The 12,026-nt window shown below is 32.9% G+C and overlaps 1 long non-coding RNA gene across 1 annotated transcript; it reads right to left on the bottom strand.

The window, feature by feature from the left end:
- Positions 1-5,697: 5,697 nt before the first annotated feature.
- Positions 5,698-11,694, bottom strand: LOC138330045 (uncharacterized). Its single transcript, XR_011209514.1, has 6 exons — positions 9,938-11,694; positions 9,388-9,469; positions 9,022-9,103; positions 8,004-8,085; positions 7,638-7,719; positions 5,698-6,200 (listed from the first exon to the last, which is right to left on the bottom strand). It is a non-coding gene; the product is annotated as an uncharacterized lncRNA (long non-coding RNA).
- Between the last annotated feature and the right edge of the window lie 332 nt (positions 11,695-12,026).

The following is a 12,026-nucleotide window of genomic DNA, read 5'->3' as shown; positions in this document are numbered from 1 at the left end:
CAAAAATTGTTAGAATTGTTAGAATTTAGTTTACTTTTCAAAGTCTGTTTGGTTTCATTTCATTATTTATATCTCTAGATTGATTCATTTAATTTGACATGATCCTTATCTATCTTTGAATGTAAATAAACAGGCAATACATATCTTAAGCTATTGACAACCATATGTGTCTGGTATCTTGGAATTTCGAACAATAAAAACGTTCATGGAAACCTTACATGTAACTATTGAATCCATAAAGTACAAATGTTAATATCACCTGGTGTTTATTTCGGTGTGAATGTTTAACATCAGATTCCATTGGCCATCTTGGACACCATTTTGAATATTTCAGAATGCTCCAGAGTGTGAGCTCCACACCACACCGACTTTGATATTATTATATACATACTAACAGGCATTATTCAACAGAGAAACCTATTAGATATTTGTGGTCGGTCTAAAAACCGCTAGTTAGCGTCCAGACTATAACAGATGATTTATTTAAAATGTTTGCGGCCATTTAGCCCGCCATTTTCAACCAAGTAATTATCAAAAATTATTTCCAAAATACTTACATTGCATTATGCCGTCTCTTTATTTTTTTTAACCTTGTATTTCACGTTGATCATGCATGAATTTACGTCTATTTGAAAGTAAGGAGAACTATCAAATCTGTTTTAGGACTTTTTTTCTATTTTATCCGCCATCTTGTTTTTTTCGTATCGATGTACATAATCGCCTGAAATGAGATCAATATATGTACAGTATTGCGGTTGCCTTGTATCTGCGTTATGAAGGAAGTATGGAAATTTCCAAAGTATAGCGAATATTTTGAACACACATGGCAGCTACGGCCATTTTTATGTTCGTCATCTTGAAATTGTAAATAATAATGGATAATCTACATATAGCTAATAATGTACAAATGTAAATAGTTAGTAATCTTTTTATTAGGTGTGACTTATTATTCAAATGATAAGTATTAAGATTGTCCGATAATTGTCCAAAATCACGTTAGCTCTTTTGATCACTAAAGCTTTCAGACATCTGCCATGTAAGCAAATATTATCATCGGCGATAAATATGTTATTGACATACCATTAGCTGTCAATCAAACTAACAGTGTCCTTAACTATATACTCTGTATTGCATGCACGGGTACATGTGTATAATCAGTATGGGGCGTAGGTGATCAGGCATTCGAATTATTTTTTTTATCGATTGAGCCATAATGATCAGATAGTGATAATGAATGACGTTCGGCATGGTTTATGTTGGGTATCACTGTTACGGAAACCTTTATTGAAATTTTATCGATCTGTTATCAGCTTATTGTTTATTCATATTGACACAAACAAACTAAACCATAAATCATAATGGCATAAATATCAGAAGTAGTTTTAAATCACGAATGCAATGAATTTGATATGCATACAGCTTATATGGCAGTTATCGTTATTACCCGGAATTTGTTTCAAATCAACTACTTTGAACGTGAGGACAATTAAAAATGTATACCACAGTCGACATTATATCCTACATTAGTCACACCAAAGTCATTGTCTGACCATTGCCTCCTTGTCTGACCATTGTCTCATGGCCTGACCATTATCTCATTGTCTGACCATTGTCTCATTGTCTGACCATTGTCTCATTGTCTGACCATTGACTTATTGTCTGACCATTGTCTCATCGCCTTATCATTGTCTGACCATTGTCTCATTGTCTGACCATTGCTTCATTGTCGGATCATCGTCTCTTTGTCTGACCAATTGGATATTTGATTATATTTAACGTAATATAAAGGTAAATTCATTCATGTTAGGAAATTTGATAGTCCTTTATATCAACGTACTAGATGCTCAATATCATGTATCTAGGCCTTCTAGAACTTGACAAGATGTTGCTTAAATATTTGAAAATAAGGACTGATTCCAAGTGTCAATTACGTGTGTCTGGTAACGTACTTTTAAATCTATTGCATCTATAATGTATCCTCTCACAAGAACAGAGAAAAAAACAATCAGTTAACAGGTTCTGTCTCGAAATGCTCTTCATTCTTGTTACAGTGGAAATGTTATCAAAGAGGTATCTTAGCTAATTGTTGATTTTTTTCTTAATTCACTCTGTGGATTAAGACCCCTAGCCATCATCACACAGGTATTGAACTTCAAACGTCAAGATCGCTTGATGTCTCTGCACTTCTAGTCTGTCCTCTCCAATATTTCTTGCTGAGTGGCTTCTCCTGTCCTGCATATTGCTTTTGTAAATTACCCAAAGATTTGTTTTCCTCTCTCTACCTTTCACGTCTGATTCTGTAAGCATAACGTTCAGGAAAACTTCATCTTCTAATTCCCACTGGAAAGCACTTAACACTCTGGCATACAACCCAGGAATGAACATTCTTTCAGTTAAGGCAATCACTTGACCTAACATCTCTCATAGGAAATCTTCACAGAAATAAAGGACATTTTTGCAACTTTAGATTGTATTCTTAACACTTCTGTAATGATGAAAATATATCCAGAAATTAAGAAAGGTTCCTCAAGACATTTTCGCTTTGACTTAAGATTTGTAATGCTTTCCTGTAGTTTAAGATACGAAATTTACTTAAATTAAGAAATCTTCGAGAAACTGAGCCTTGATGACTCCTGCTACGTAGCAAATCTCACTTTGAATAATTCAGTCATCAGTTTTCGTCTGCTTGGAGTTAATATCTTAAATCATCCTTGTTTTCCAGGTGCATGATCTTTTGCAAAATCATCCCAATGAGGTATTGCTGAAGTTGTTTGCACTCTAGAAGACTTGAAATATGTATACCACTTTGTCTTATCGGGTCCTCATCTACATCGTCCTTAGAATAGGTGGCATTACATAGTAATTGAAGATCGTCTAGCTCAGCTTATAAACAGTAGGCTGGACTTTTGGTTAAGCTCATTCTCATTTCTACTAGTATTTAAATAAAGGTTGTACGTTAAGAAAGCAGGCCATTCCATAGACTGACTGAACCAAGAATTCATTCCGACAATTTCTCATACCGGATTTTCCCTTAATGTTATGAGTGAGATGTTGTTGCAACTCGTCTAAGATCAGTTTGTAAGGTATACAGACGAGAAGGTCCGGCCAAGAGACAATGATATCCCATTCTTGATCCTTCTTTCCTTGATGAGCTGGCCGAAATCAATGATATATTCAATACAACCCTGTAAGTCTTCCATTCTATCGATATGAATAGTGCCATTAATCTGTCAAGTATGGCAAAGACCATCTCCTCTCACATTCACAAAAAAATCTTCTTGATTCAGTTGATGTTTCTTTCAAACCAAATATTCCCTACCATTTTAGAAGTTCCGAACATATTCTACATAGATCGTGTACGTCAATTATACCAATGACGATGTAAATCTATTCCATCATTGGCACCTTTCCTTAAATCGCTAGTAATTATCCAATAAAAACCAGACTTCTGCTTTTCGCTTTTTGACCTTGTGTTTGTCATATGATATTATCCATACATGAACAGGTATCGTATCAGGAGAATCCACACATTTAGAGAACATCCTGTGAAGTCTTCATAACTAGTTTCAAAGATAGCAACATGTTGAAAATGCTGTTTTCAGATTCATTTCAATACACTCATTGATTGATTTTTCCCATGTATGCACAATATGACCATGGTCAATGTGCATGGAAGACTAGAAGAGTTTTAAAGTTCAGCGGCAACAACTATTTGCAGACCGATTACAAAAACAGAATCGGATAATGGTGAAAGTATAACAAACATTTAACAGAATCGAATTAGTTAACAATCAACTTTAATGATATTTGTATAAAGGTATATACACCATTAGCTTAGAAGTTAATCAATCCTCTCCACTGTGATTCCTTTATCAGGGTACAGTGTCCAGATGAAGAAGGAATCCCTATAGATCTAGAGAGGCCTTAATTACTGTTAACAACCGCTAACAGTTTGTAAAATATGGGTTTTTTATAGAACAAATCAAATCAAAAATATTTACTTCCCTGTACGGCCGAGCAAAGGTTACGTACGTACATCCTCTATCCAATTGTACCTGTAATATTTATGTTTACGTGCATGCACCACAATTCTTTTATTTTTCTCCAAATATGCAGCAAACCATATAGTAGTTGAATAAACTAGAACACTAACACGTCAGAAAGGGCCCCGTTCAATCTGCTTTACGAACAGGAAAATAGTAATATACTGTACTCTCCCAAAACACGCATACCTCACACTTCACACACGCATGACGCAGTATACATGGAGGTCGTCCTTAAATGAGACTAGTTGTTAATAGCACGTTAATAAAGAAATAAAGAGGACTTAACTTTTGATGTTACCCTTACAATACACCATTAAACTCTTTTAAACTTTATGACACTATGACCCTAAGTGACAGTCAAGGTCATGCATATGAACAAGCTCAGCCTATTTGACCCCCAAGTAAATTGCAAGTCCATTGCCAATAGCAGGTCTCTAAGACAAGGAGTCAATAGCTTTTCAAGATTTTATTTTATTTGATACCAAACAAGAGAATGCCCAATATCAGGTCTCTAGGCCTCTTTGTTATTGACAAGAACTTTGAAACTTTGAAATATATTAGTTTGTTTGACCCCGGTGAATGACAGTCAAGGTTATTCATTGAACAAACTTGGTTACTCTTTATCCTTGCATGCTACCATCACAATATGAGTAGCTAGGCCTTTCTTTTATTGAAAAGGAATCGTTTGAATGAAACGTTCACAAGCAGCAGACGGCTGACGACAACGGACGAAATACGATGACGATAGATCATCAGATGACCTAATAAAAATTGTAGATATTTAGATTTCGAGACATCAACGAGACTGACACCTCAGAGGTGTGCATCCGTAAAATGTCTCGACATATTACCACAAGCCTTCCACCATTGGGTTTGAATCCCATGTTGGGCAACTGCCAGGTACTGATCGCTGGTCAGTGCTTTTTTCCGAGTACTCCGGTTTTCATCCATCATCTCCCTAAATGACCCTGGTTGTTGATAAAACTTTAAAATAATCAACCAATTACAGAACCCGGAGAAAACCAACTGATCTAATAATGTACATTATAAGATATAACTTTAACGTAACGAAGAAAATGATATATAAGTGTATCTTATAGAGTAGTTGACACTCAGTAAATTTATTACTTTAATTGATGTTATTGACGTCCAGACCTGTTTTGTGACCGTTATTAGCGCCCCCTTTTGTTGTGTGGACGTTATTGGCGCTCTTTCCTTGTTGTGTGGGCGTTATTAGTGCTACCTATTTGTAGTGTGGACGTTATTGGCGCCCCTGCTTGTTGTTTGGACGTTATTGGCGCTCCCTCCTTGTTGTTTGGACGTTATTGGTGCTCCCTCCTTGTTGTTTGGACGTTATTGGCGCTCCCTCCCTGTTGTGTGGACGTTATTGGCGCTCCCTCCCTGTTGTGTGGACGTTATTGGCGCCCCTGCTTGTTGTGTGGACGTTATTGGCGCTACCTATTTGTTGTGTGGACGTTATTGGCGCTCCCTCCATGTTGTGTGGACGTTATTGGCGCTCCCTCCTTGTTGTGTGGACGTTATTGCATTAATGACAGTGACAAATACTTATTCCTCTTGTTGTTTAAAATGAGATACTACTTTCCAATAAATCAATTCGTTATTAAAAGAGCATAAACACAAACTTCAAAAGAAATATTAAGTAGTTTATTCCATAACATGTGTTAATCCCAATAAGCACTATCTATAACCTCCTGAATTTATTTTTAGAAAATAAATATTTGCAAAATATTTTTTTTATAATTTGATTTTATTTTCCAAAACGAAAATATTTACATATATATTCATCTAATTGTTCAGAATTTTTGGTTGTTATAAATATGGTACAGTAATCATTTAAATATAATATCAAAATCAAAATAACTTGGTACACGATTCACATGACAACATTGTCATAGAGTCCAGCTCTGTTCACTTATTTCAAACTAAATGAAGTCTCTGCTCGGCATTTCTTGGCACCTTGTAATTACATTTACGATCACAACAGATCACCAAAACTGGAGGCTGATGCACTGTGTATAAACAATCCTGACGTCATCAATGTGTTTATAACAATATTCTGTACCACTCCTTCCTGTTGATTGACCCTTGACCTTCGTCCAGTTTAGAAGTCTAGTCCTTCAGAGCCCGAATCCCCTGTAGTGAAAAAATATTGAAAACTTAAACAACTGCAATAATATTTGATGTTCGCCTACATTCAACATAGCCGATGTAAGTGACGAATTGATGCTTTTAAAATGGTTCCTGTGCATACAAGTATATGCCATGAATTGTGTTTGTAGCACTTTTTTAGCTAGTAAATTTTGAATTTCTAAACCATATTGTTTAAAAAGTAATGATGCCGACAACAAATATATGAATTAAGCTTAATAATATCGAATATTACATTAGAAAAAAAGTTCAAGATTGCACCTTTTTCCGAAATGGTATTGACAGTTTGAGTATACCACACTCCCCCTCCCTTGTTGATTCAATCTAGTGTTGTATGATATTCTAGTATTATTTATAAACAATGTGCATGTATCATTCATTTCAATTGAGAATTAACTTGAATAGATTTTCTATGTTATGGACATATAACACAAAAATCTGAGTGTACTTTTAAAAAATTGCCAAGCATTATCTCAGCCAATCTAAAGCAACAAGCTGGTTTGTATTACTGATTACATTGGTAGAAAGGTATCGATTTTAAACATATCTTGTTTAACACGATTCGATTTCCGTAAATACCCGATAGAATGATTTAGGATATACACTTATTAAATAACATTGATTCTTTATATGCAGTTGAACCTCACTAAGCTTTTTAACCTAAAAAAACTTGTTTAATTAAAACGTAGCATATATAGATATAGGTAGAGAAAGGGAGATAACACGGTATTGAAATAAAATCTAACACATACATAACTATTGATCAGTCAAAATACAGATACCACGTCAGACTCTAATTTTAGATTTAAAAAACCTGAGTGTCCATGTGGTTATCGGTTTCTCTCTTAGTTGATACTAGTCGGGCTAATACTGCCCCATAAATGCAGATCCGCCGGAAACGCCATTCAGTTTTAGAAACATAGATTATAGACAAATCCCTTCTAATGATTTAAGTAAAATTTTGAAAAAGTTCTTCAATCATTTATACAATTTTATGTCATAGTACTCGTTTCTCTTGCGTTGAAAGTTTTGTATTCTACACTAAAACAACTTGTATATTGTGTGTTTTTTTAACTTAGTTACTAGTTAACATAGTCACTGATACTCCACTCACTACAGTATGTATTCCACTAACTAGCTGACGGTTTTTTTACTTTTTACTTTTTTGATTTCACTTGTCTCTAATCTATACGTATTATTTAACCTGAATTTAACATTTCTCTTTGCTTTCGTTAACTATTACATTGCGGATAATAATCAAACATATCACGTGCCATATGATGTATTATACTTTGTATATTGTGCAGTATATCTTTGACTAATTTGCTAATTTTTCTACAATTGTCTTTCAGTATACCCATTAAGATGTGTTTACATTACAAATTACTCTAATGTTTGACTATACTTTTTTTAGATACTCACATAAAACGTACAAATAAGAAGACCGTAACCGTCAATGCTGAGTAGTTTTATGTTGATATATCGCCATCCACACGACATCAACCTTTGAAAAAATCCAACATCTTTATAAGAACAAGCTCTCGAATTAAGACCAAAAGCAGTTGCCAACATAATGGAATATTTTCTGAGTTGTATGAAGAATATTACACCTTCTTCTGGAAGTAAGGTGTGTTATCCTAAATGAAACAAGATCATGATGTATTTCAGTATCTTTAAGATATGTTTACATTACGAATTATTCTTATGCTCCACCATTACTATTACATGTACTAAATTGATTTAGTTTCGGTATTTATATTATTACATGAAATTTGCTTATCTACTTACATTAGATGTACCGCTGAGAAGAGCGTAACCGCCAATGCTGAGAAGTTTTATGTAAATATATCGTCATCCACAAGATATCAACCTTTGAAAAACAATCAACGTCTTTATCAGAATAAACTCCTAATTCAAAATCAACAGCAGAAACAAACATTATAAAATATTTGCTGAGTTGTATGTAAAATAAGATACAGCCATGCTGGAAAGTAAGATGTGTTCTCCTAAATGAAACAAAATCATGATGTATTTCATAACAGCAGATTTGCGTTGAACTATTTTATATTTATTTGTAAAAATACATTTAGCATATGTAGATATATGTAGAGAAAGGGATATAACACGGTATTGAAATAAATTCTCCAACACATACATGACTATTGATCGATCAAAATACAGATACCACGTCTAATTTTAGATTAAAAACCTGAGTGTCCATGTTGTTATCCGTTTCTCTCGTAGTGTATGATAGTCGGAGTAATAATCCCCCATAAATGCAGATTCACCGGAAGCGCCATTGAGTTATAGAAACATAGATTATATACAAATCCCTTCTAATGATTTAAGTAAAATTTTGAAAATGTTCTTCAATCATTTATACGATTTTACGTCAAAGTATATGTTTCGCTTGCGTTGAAAGTTTTGTACTCTACACTAAAACAAGATGTATATCGTGTGGTTTTTTTAACTTAGTTACTAGCTAACATAGTCACTGATACTCAACTCACTATAGTATGTATTCCACTTATTAGCTGACTTTTTTACTTTTTTTATTTTACTTGTCTCTTATATTTGCATGCAACATCTAAATAAAATAAATTTAACATTTTCACTTAGTTTCAGTGAACTATTACAATGCAGATTATAATCAAACATATCACTGCCGTAGGACGAATTAAAATGAATAGTATGCTGCTAATATAACATCTATATTGCGCACCTTTGACTAATTTGCTAAATTTTCTGACAATTATCTTTCATTATACCCATTAAGATTTGTTAATATTACGACTTATATACTTACATACTAAGTACCAACGAGAGGAATGTAACCGTCAATGCTGCGTAGTTTTATGTTAATATATCGCCATCCACAAGACATCAACCTTTGAAAACATCCAACATCTTTATAAGAATAAACTCTCGAATTAAGATCAAAAGCAGTTGCCAACATAATGGAATATTTTCTGAGTTACTGAAGAATATTACACCTTCTTCTGGAAAGTAAGGTGTGTTATCCTAAATGAAACAAAATCATGATGTATTTCAGTATCTTTAAGATATGTTTACATTACGAATCATTCTTATGCTCCACCATTACTATCACATGTACTAAATTGATTAAGATTCAGTATTTATATTACCACATGAACTTTGCGTATCTACTTACATTAGATGTACCGCTGAGAAGAGCGTATCCGCCAATGCTGAGTAGTTTTATGTTAATATATCGTCATTCTAAAGACTGATACCTTTGAAAAACAATCAACGTCTTTATCAGAGCAAACTCTTTATTCAAAACCAATAGCAGAAACAGACATTATGAAATATTTGCAGTTGTATGAAGAATAGGAGACCTTCTTCGGGAAAGTAATGTGTGTTCTCCTAAAAGAAACAAAATCATGATGTATATCATAACAGCAGATTTTCCATGAACTAATTTATATTTATATGTAAAAATATACTGTAAACATTTCTTCGCTACTAATAAATTTCTCGTGTTTCGTTTCCAATTAAAGTTCACGGAGGTAAATTTCCACATATAATTAACATTGTTTTTTTTCTTATAGATATATGTATTTACGGACATAAACCTTCGATGATTAACATTGATTGCAAAATTTGCAAAACTAAATTGCACGCGAAAGAATTACAATTGATGGTAATGTTTTAAAAGCGGGAAAAAGAAGGTAGTTATTCATATGATACGTAAAGCTTACCCTATGTGTCCGCTTAAGGTTTGTCTTGCTTCATCCAGAATAAATCCTGTTTCCTATTGTAAATAGCTCAGCAACCTTAATAAAGCTTATATAATTATCAGTATACATTTATAAATGTCATCAATTCAAATTATGTATACCTTCATATCAATAATACAAAATCAACATTCATAAAAAGTATATAAAAAGTTCATTAATAACAATATTGATTCAATAAAAAATCAGTTAAATGAAAAATAATAACATCATGAACATCTTTTGTTCAAATGACCTTAGCTCATTCCTCCGTATAAAAATACACAAAACGTATTTTCTTTCAGTGACTCCGCAAAAGATTATAAAAACTTCCAACGAAAAAACATAATGCGAAAAACATGAAATAGGCTATAAAGATATAAAATCACAGGTATTTCATATAGATAAAATATCTTTCTGCATCCATCAGTTATATGTGCCATAATGTACCATAGTCTTGAATCAAGCAGAGCTTTTAATATGTTTTTACAACCAAAGGTTATCACCATTTTGAGAATTACAATATTTACAATGCAAAGTAATTGTAAATGGATTTATGCAGGTATGTTTCCATGTAAACATACATAAGACATACACAGTAAGAATCTTACAGTGTTTAAATTCTGTGTTGTAACTAATGGCATCATAAAGGTGTATTTGGCCATTTAAATGATTTTAACAGCTTAATTCATCAAACCTTATGGTTTTCAATAGATTACTGAAGAACAAAATATGTCAAAATTTTGATTCCATCCAGTTATGGCACATATAACTTTAAAAATATTTGAAATCTCACGTTATATAAAAAGACAAAAATGATCAACGTAAATGATTCGCAAAATATTTCTTTCCAACAGAAAGATATGCTTAATAACAATTGAAAATTGTAAATGTTATATGTATATACAATATTACTTGTGAGAAATACATTCAATGTAGCCAAATATAGTTTAGGAATAGAAACGATGCTCCATGTGAATGGTAAATTAAGATTATTCGGTTTTTGAAGTAATTTCAAATAAGTATCGGGAATTTGATGTAGACCTAAACATATTAAAAAATATCTACATTTTGCCACAGAGACTCATATTACTCTAATGGTAAACATAATCAGCATTATGTGTGAATAAATGCAGTTTAGACTTGGTGAAGTAATACATATATACATTGATGGGGGTCTTGTTAACTGACGCCAATTTAGTACGCGGGGGGAAAATTGACTATGTAGTTAATGAATGGACCAGTTTAGTTATGAAATTACATATATATAAAAATATCACAGTGACCTTGGCTGTTGTGGTTAAATGGTCGAAGTGGATTTTAAAATGTTCACTCGAATCTGAACTATGTTTTACTGTGAAATAGAAAGCATGACGTAAATATAACATTTAAAGGATTGTTAGATTGCATTCATTGGGCGCAATTTTTTTATCTCCCACCCGGGTTGCATTAATATTTCCAATAATTGCAATCTAACAATCCTTTAATTATTCCTTACAGAACATATTGAACGAAAAATGTGATAATGATGTGCAATCAAAGGGAGGTTAATCGTACATATCAATCTATCTATATGTCTGTATTACAAAATTTTGCCTATTTCTAAAATGTTAAGTTTGACATCACTCCTAATCAGCTTTCAACAAAAATATAAATAAAATACAAATGAAATGGTACAATGACAACAACTATGATGTATTCCTCTCAGATTTTGAAATTGTTCTTAACATCGGAGTCTATACGATATAGGACTTATAGGATCACGCAGACGATTTGTCCTCTAAGTGATGACTTAGTACAAATATTATAATGACAATTTGTCCTCTAAGTGATGGCTTAGTACAAATATTATAATGACGATTTGTCCTCTAAGTGATGGCTTAGTACAAATATTATAATGACGATTTGTCCTCTAAGTGATGGCTTAGTACAAATATTATAATGACGATTTGTCCTCTAAGTGATGGCTTAGTACAAATATTATAATGACGATTTGTCCTCTAAGTGATGGCTTAGTACAAATATTATAATGACAATTTGTCCTCTAAGTGATGGCTTAGTACAAATATTATAA

This window comes from Argopecten irradians, chromosome 8, assembly GCF_041381155.1.
Source record: "Argopecten irradians isolate NY chromosome 8, Ai_NY, whole genome shotgun sequence".
NCBI lineage: Eukaryota > Metazoa > Mollusca > Bivalvia > Pectinida > Pectinidae > Argopecten > Argopecten irradians.
Note: the sequence above shows the minus strand (reverse complement) of the source record. Positions and strands in the feature narration are given on the sequence as shown.